General features: G+C 36.9%; 1 long non-coding RNA gene across 1 annotated transcript in view; it reads left to right on the top strand.

Annotated features, from left to right (window-relative positions):
• Positions 1 to 5,776: 5,776 nt before the first annotated feature.
• The window catches only part of LOC107182786, a 21,833-nt gene continuing 21,407 nt past the window's right edge, over positions 5,777 to 6,202 (top strand). The window contains exon 1 of the long non-coding RNA XR_001513517.1: positions 5,777 to 5,788. This is a non-coding gene — a long non-coding RNA (uncharacterized LOC107182786). The remainder of the gene's footprint in view (positions 5,789 to 6,202) is intronic.

Below are 6,202 nucleotides of genomic sequence, written 5' to 3'. Positions count from 1 at the left end.
CTGACCGATGACCTAGGAGCAATCATTGGTTTTCCTGGTAAATGAGGAAGACGTTGGCATAGCCCTTCCTTCCAGCCTTGCCCATAGAAGTGATGCCTGAAGACATGCCAGTCATCTTATGACCCTGGGCAGCAGTCACGAGTGAAAGACCAAAGCAACTGCAGCAATGCCAGCCCTGACATCACGGAGCAACTAAGACGCATGCCAGCAGCCTCAGACTACTTAGTATGTCAGAAAAATGGATTCATTTGTTTTATCTGTCACAAGACAATTTTTATATTACTTGAAACTAAATGCATTAATGTGACACAACATTATCATCTCATTTTTTTGGTAATGAGGAGGATCTGGCAAACCTGTTCCCCAAAGTTTAATCCAAAAATATTTAGGCTGTTGCCATAACTTATATTCTCCTTAAAGTATACGGAGATTAGCAAAAGGAATGGATTGTCAGCCCAGCCCTGAAGGCAATTGGACATGACAATTTTGAGGGATGTTGTCCAGTGTGGCAATCTCATGACAGTGAGTGGCAGCATTAAATGGAACAGCACTCATTTGGTTATAATAGGTTCTGTTTTGCATCTCATGTCATATATGTTATAACTAAAACCAAATGCCAGTTAAGCCGTAGTAAGAAGATCTATGAGTCAAATCGTAAATTAGCTTCTTAGTTTTAGGTCAGCTGTCAAGAAAAATATTTAATTAGCTCAAAACCATGTGTGAGAGTTGTAGGGCTGAGTTTGGACTCTGGTTTATTTTCATTCTCTCACAGCAAATGTTGAAAGTCTTGTTTTGGGTTAATTTCCAAAACATAACCCCTATTTGCAGTTTTCAGCAGTGGATTTTAAAACTTAACTAGATGAAGCTAGTTTGACTTTCTCTTTAATTTGTCCTATGGTGTTGTCCAAACCTGGTGGTTCTTTATTTTATTAATGCAGAAAGTAAATTGTTCAGTCATAGATATTTGGAAAACATAAAATGTTGAAGAAAATCAAGGATATACCCACACTCCCATTACTGCTATCACCAAGGAATAATTTTTCAACTGATAATGCACATTAGACAATTTAGAGTTCTAATGACAAAGAATGCTCTTAAATAAGTTTCAGAAAAGTAGGGTCAAATGCAAACCTTAAAACAACCGGAAATAATGTCAGACTAGTCATCTGATGTCAAGTGGAGAGAGACTAAGCATAAAGTTAAAAGAAGAAACTTACAAAGCAATGAGCAAATATGACTGTATTATAAAAAGATTTAAACTTCTGTGTAAATTACCCAAAATTATATAATAACAACAAACTAGGAAAATAATTTGTAACAAATACAATAGATTGAGAAAAACATGATACTATATTATAAACAATAGGAAGAGCTGGCAAGGCCATGAGTGTGAATTTCAGCTGAGAAGAAGTACATGTCACCCACAAGCATTTATTTAACAAATGCCAAATATTGGGATAGAGCAGTGAACATAGAGCTCCACCACTTACAAATGATTAAAAAGCAATCAAGGTAGAAGTGTATTTGAATTAGATAGGAAACTATTGGAAGAACTAAGAAAAATAATATAGTTGACTGCAACAGAGTATTAGAGGAAATGAAGGAAAGACAGGGTAAAGTGGACAGATATTAATTATCACTGTTATAAATAAGATTCAAAAGCTACTGTCTAAAGAAATAATAAATTAAATATATAACATAAAGTTAGACTTCTAAAAACAAGTACTAGAAAAGCAACGACAAATAAATGAAATTTGAATTATCAGAAGGAACACAAATACTCACATATAAAGAAACACATGCAAAATAATTTTAATGACAAGAAAAGGTTTTAAAAGAGAAGCAAACTCACCCAAGGAGTTTCTCTCTCTCTCTCTCTCTCTCTCTCTCTCTCTCTCTCTCTCTCTCTTTCTCTCTCTCTGTTGTGGAAACTCTCATTATCATGTCTTTCCCCTTTTACACCTTCCGGTGGCTATCTATCAGCTAGAATAATATAGTGGGCTCCTGTCCTTCCACTGTGAGACACAGACCAGCAGTCAATTTGAAATCTTCACACCAGAATCAAAACTTTCAGTTAATGCAAGAAATGGCTCCGGCTGCCTTCAAGTTAGGTCTGTAAAGAAAGCTGTGGAAGATCTCATTTATATCACCAAGTCTTGTTCACGTGCAAAAAGCTTTATTGTGCGAATTGTGATCTTCTGTCTCTGAAACTGAAGAGGAAAGTTTGAGATTAAATTAAGAGAAATGAATCAGGTAAACAAAATTTCCTTTAAAATCTGAAGCCAACTACATAGGCTACATATCTGTGCATTCAAATATGCTACATGTGTATGCTCCTTCACAACTTGTGTTCAAAATAGCCTTAAATGATAGGTACTCTGCCGTCAAAATGCAATAGAGATTTGGAAGAGTTATCCAGAATTATATTTAAAAATAGTTTGAAGGGAACAATATTTTTGCTCTAATTGTTCAATTAAATAAGAGAAAGAGAAAAAAATAAAAAAGATATAGTGTGAGAAACTGAAACCAAATATACCTATCCCATAGATGAATGTAAATAAAGACTCCATGTCAAGAAAAAAACTCTCATATTACAGCAAAGAGCAAACTCAGTTGTATACTTCGCTGTGTATAAAAGCTCTAAAACAAAGTGATTAAGCAGAGTTAAATATTTTAAAAATGGGCAAATGCAATAATATGATACACAACATAATTTTTCAACCAGGCAAGTTTGAATTTAGGACAAAAAAGCATCCCACAAGACAAAGAAGGCCGCTTTATATTTGTAAAGAATGACTCCACAGTAAGCTCCTCCAATAATTAATAACAGCACCCAGTAAGAGAGCATGAAAATCACAAAGCGAAACTACTAAGAAGCGAAGGAAAAATACAGTAGCAAAGAGAGATTTCAATCCACCTCCCTCAGTTCAGGACATATTAAGTTACTGAAATGATGGAAATATAACAATAAAAAGCTAAAGTAGAATATTCAATTCATAATCCAGAAACAGCATAGATATTTGAAAGTGCTCACTGAACTTGTCAGAGAATAGCCCACACTGAAATTCTCATCGAATTCCCAAGTGTACTGACATAGTATCTACATTCTTGGGTCTCAGTGCAGCGAAAGAAACAACACAATAAAACTACCGCCAAACCGCATGTTTTTATTGGGTCTACTATTGCTGTCATTATATCATTTTGATCTGAAGATACTAAAACAATTAAATACCAAAAAGAAAAATACAGCATAAAACTTAGGGGGAAAGGAAGTACCTTTGTCACTATTTACAAATGACATGATTGTATTACAAATGAACACAAAAGAATAAAATATAATGCTATTCATAACCACTTTAAAGAGTAAATTACTTAGGTAAAAAAAACCATAAATAATAATTTTGACATATAAGCTATAAGAAATTAGAAAACATAATGGAAAACTTATTTTACTTGTAGCAGCAACACAAAGGATAAAATACCTAGAAACAGATGTAACTTAAAAGATGCAAAATCTATATCAAGAAAAATCTAAAGTGAAACTGATAAAGTTTTTAAAAACTGAATGGAAAGTTCTTGATTAAGAACACTCAATAGTATAAAGATTTCAAATGTTCCTAAATTAACCTATAATAAATGCAACAAATGGTACAAATAGGATTTTAATAACACTAGAAAAAATATATTCTAAGATGTAAATAGAAAAGTAAGCATGCGGTGATGGTTGGGGCATTCCTAAAATAAAGAACAGGAACCAGGACCAGCGCCCTAAGGAAACATATAAAGCTGCAGGAATCCCAATCTGTGGCACTCATGATTGAGCAGGCAGGCAGGTCAATGGACAAGATTGGGAAGAACATAAATAAACCCCCAAAACACTTGTGAGTTTCATAAATGCTAAAGGTTTAACCGCAGATCCATGAAGAAGAAAATAAGCCATTTATCTAATGATACTCACAGCCAATTATAGAAATAAAAGAGGAATCCCTACTTCACTTCTAATACCAAAATAAATTTTACATGATCACAGATTTAAATGTTCAAAAACTAAAAATCTAGAAACTGAGAGAATATGAGAAATAATTTAAAATAACCCTGCAGTGAGAAAGACCTTTCCAATTATGACTACTCCCTCCCAAAAGTCAAGAAGCCCTAAAGAAGAGGCATATGATTAACTCCATCAAAATGAAACATTCCAAGGAAAAAAACAAAAACAAAAATAAACAGAGGTTCTGAATCGAAAAACACCCCAAACCAGCTCAAAAGACATGTGACATATTGAGGGAAAAACTTGTTCACATTTATCACAGACAAAGGACTCATTCCCTTTCTCTCTAAATAGTACAGAGCCCTGGCCAGGCGGCTCAGTTAGTTGGAGCATTGTCCCCAACACCAAAATGTTGCAGTTCAACCCCTAGTCGGGTGTGTTCAGGAGGCAACCCATCAATGTTTCTCTCTCTTCCTCTTTCTCCCTTCCCCCTCCCCCTTACTTTCTCTCTCTCTCTCTCTAAAAATCAATGAACATGTCCCAAGGTGCGAGATTTAAAAAAAAAGTACACATAGACCATAGGTTAACCATGTGTGACCTCACTCATAATAATAAAAATGCAGAAATATGAAACCAAGATACATCTTCCCTGAATACGAAAAGCAAAAACAAACTTGGGCTGTACCCTGTGTGGGTGGCCATGGGTACTGCAGGTGTGAGGAAAGAAGTGTGCTTCAACTTTGGTGTTAGAATAAGTTGTTACGACCTCCATGGAGGGCAATGGGACACTAGCCAACGAAATTCCAACTACCCACCTCCCTTGTCCCAGCAATTCGGTGTGCTCGAGTATGAAATGATGCAGTCAATGTTTCTCTCTCTTCCTCTTTCTCCCTTCCTCCTCCCCCTTCCTCTCTCTCTAAAATCAATGAACATGTCCCCAGGTGAGGGTTTAAAAAAAAAAATACACATAAACCATAGGTTAACCATGTGTGACCTCACTCATAATAATAAAAATGCAAAAATATGAAACCAAGATACATCTTCCCTGAATACGAAAAGCAAAAACAAACTTGGGCTGTACCCTGTGTGGGTGGCCATGGGTACTGCAGGTGTGAGGAAAGAAGTGTGCTTCAACTTTGGTGTAAGAATAAGTTGTTACGACCGTGGCCATGGGTACTGCAGGTGTGAGGAAAGAAGTGTGCTTCAACTTTGGTGTTAGAATAAGTTGTTACGACCTCCATGGAGGGCAATGGGACACTAGCCAACGAAATTCCAACTACCCACCTCCCTTGTCCCAGCAATTCGGTGTGCTCGAGTATGAAATGATGCAGTCGATTGGCATTCCATAGAATGCATGCTTATTAGGAGCCAACTATGGATCAGGCACTGTTCTAAGTGCTAAAGATACAGCAGGGCGCACAACAAAACCCTTCCTCAAATATGAAACCAAGATACATCTTCCCTGAATACGAAAAGCAAAAACAAACTTGGGCTGTACCCTGTGTGGGTGGCCATGGGTACTGCAGGTGTGAGGAAAGAAGTGTGCTTCAACTTTGGTGTAAGAATAAGTTGTTACGACCTCCACGGGGGGCAATGGGACACTAGCCAATGAAATTCCAACTACCCACCCCCCTTGTCCCAGCAATTTGGTGTGCTCGAGCATGAAATGATGCAGTTGATTGGCATTCCATAGAATGCATGCTTATTAGGAGCCTACTATGGATCAGGCACTGTTCTAAGGGCTAAAGATACAGCAGGGCACACAACAAAACCCTTCCTCAGGGAAGGAAATCATCCTTGGTGAGGGCAGGTAATAAACAAAAGGGACCAATGAAAGAAATTCTGGTTCACACACTCAGTAGAATACTATGAACGGAGTTCCACAGCACAGCAAGTGAAAGGAAACAAGCAGGGTGCAGAAGCGTATGGCAGTATATTGCTATTTGTGTAAACACACACACACACACACACACACACACACACACGAAAGGTCACACAAGAAGCTAGAAAAGAGTAGCTCTTTGTGGGTGTCTAGGGATTAGGATGGGAAGGACATTTTGCTGTATGGCCTTGTGTACCTTTGGAATTATGTGCCATGTGCATACATTAAATACAAAAAAATGCATGAAAATTGCTACCAGAAATATCAATAAATAGAAATGATTAGGTGGATACATGCTCAAGCAATAGTTTAATCTGAGTTTGCTATTATAT

Source organism: Myotis davidii, unplaced genomic scaffold (assembly GCF_000327345.1).
Source record: "Myotis davidii unplaced genomic scaffold, ASM32734v1 scaffold37, whole genome shotgun sequence".
NCBI lineage: Eukaryota > Metazoa > Chordata > Mammalia > Chiroptera > Vespertilionidae > Myotis > Myotis davidii.
Note: the sequence above shows the minus strand (reverse complement) of the source record. Positions and strands in the feature narration are given on the sequence as shown.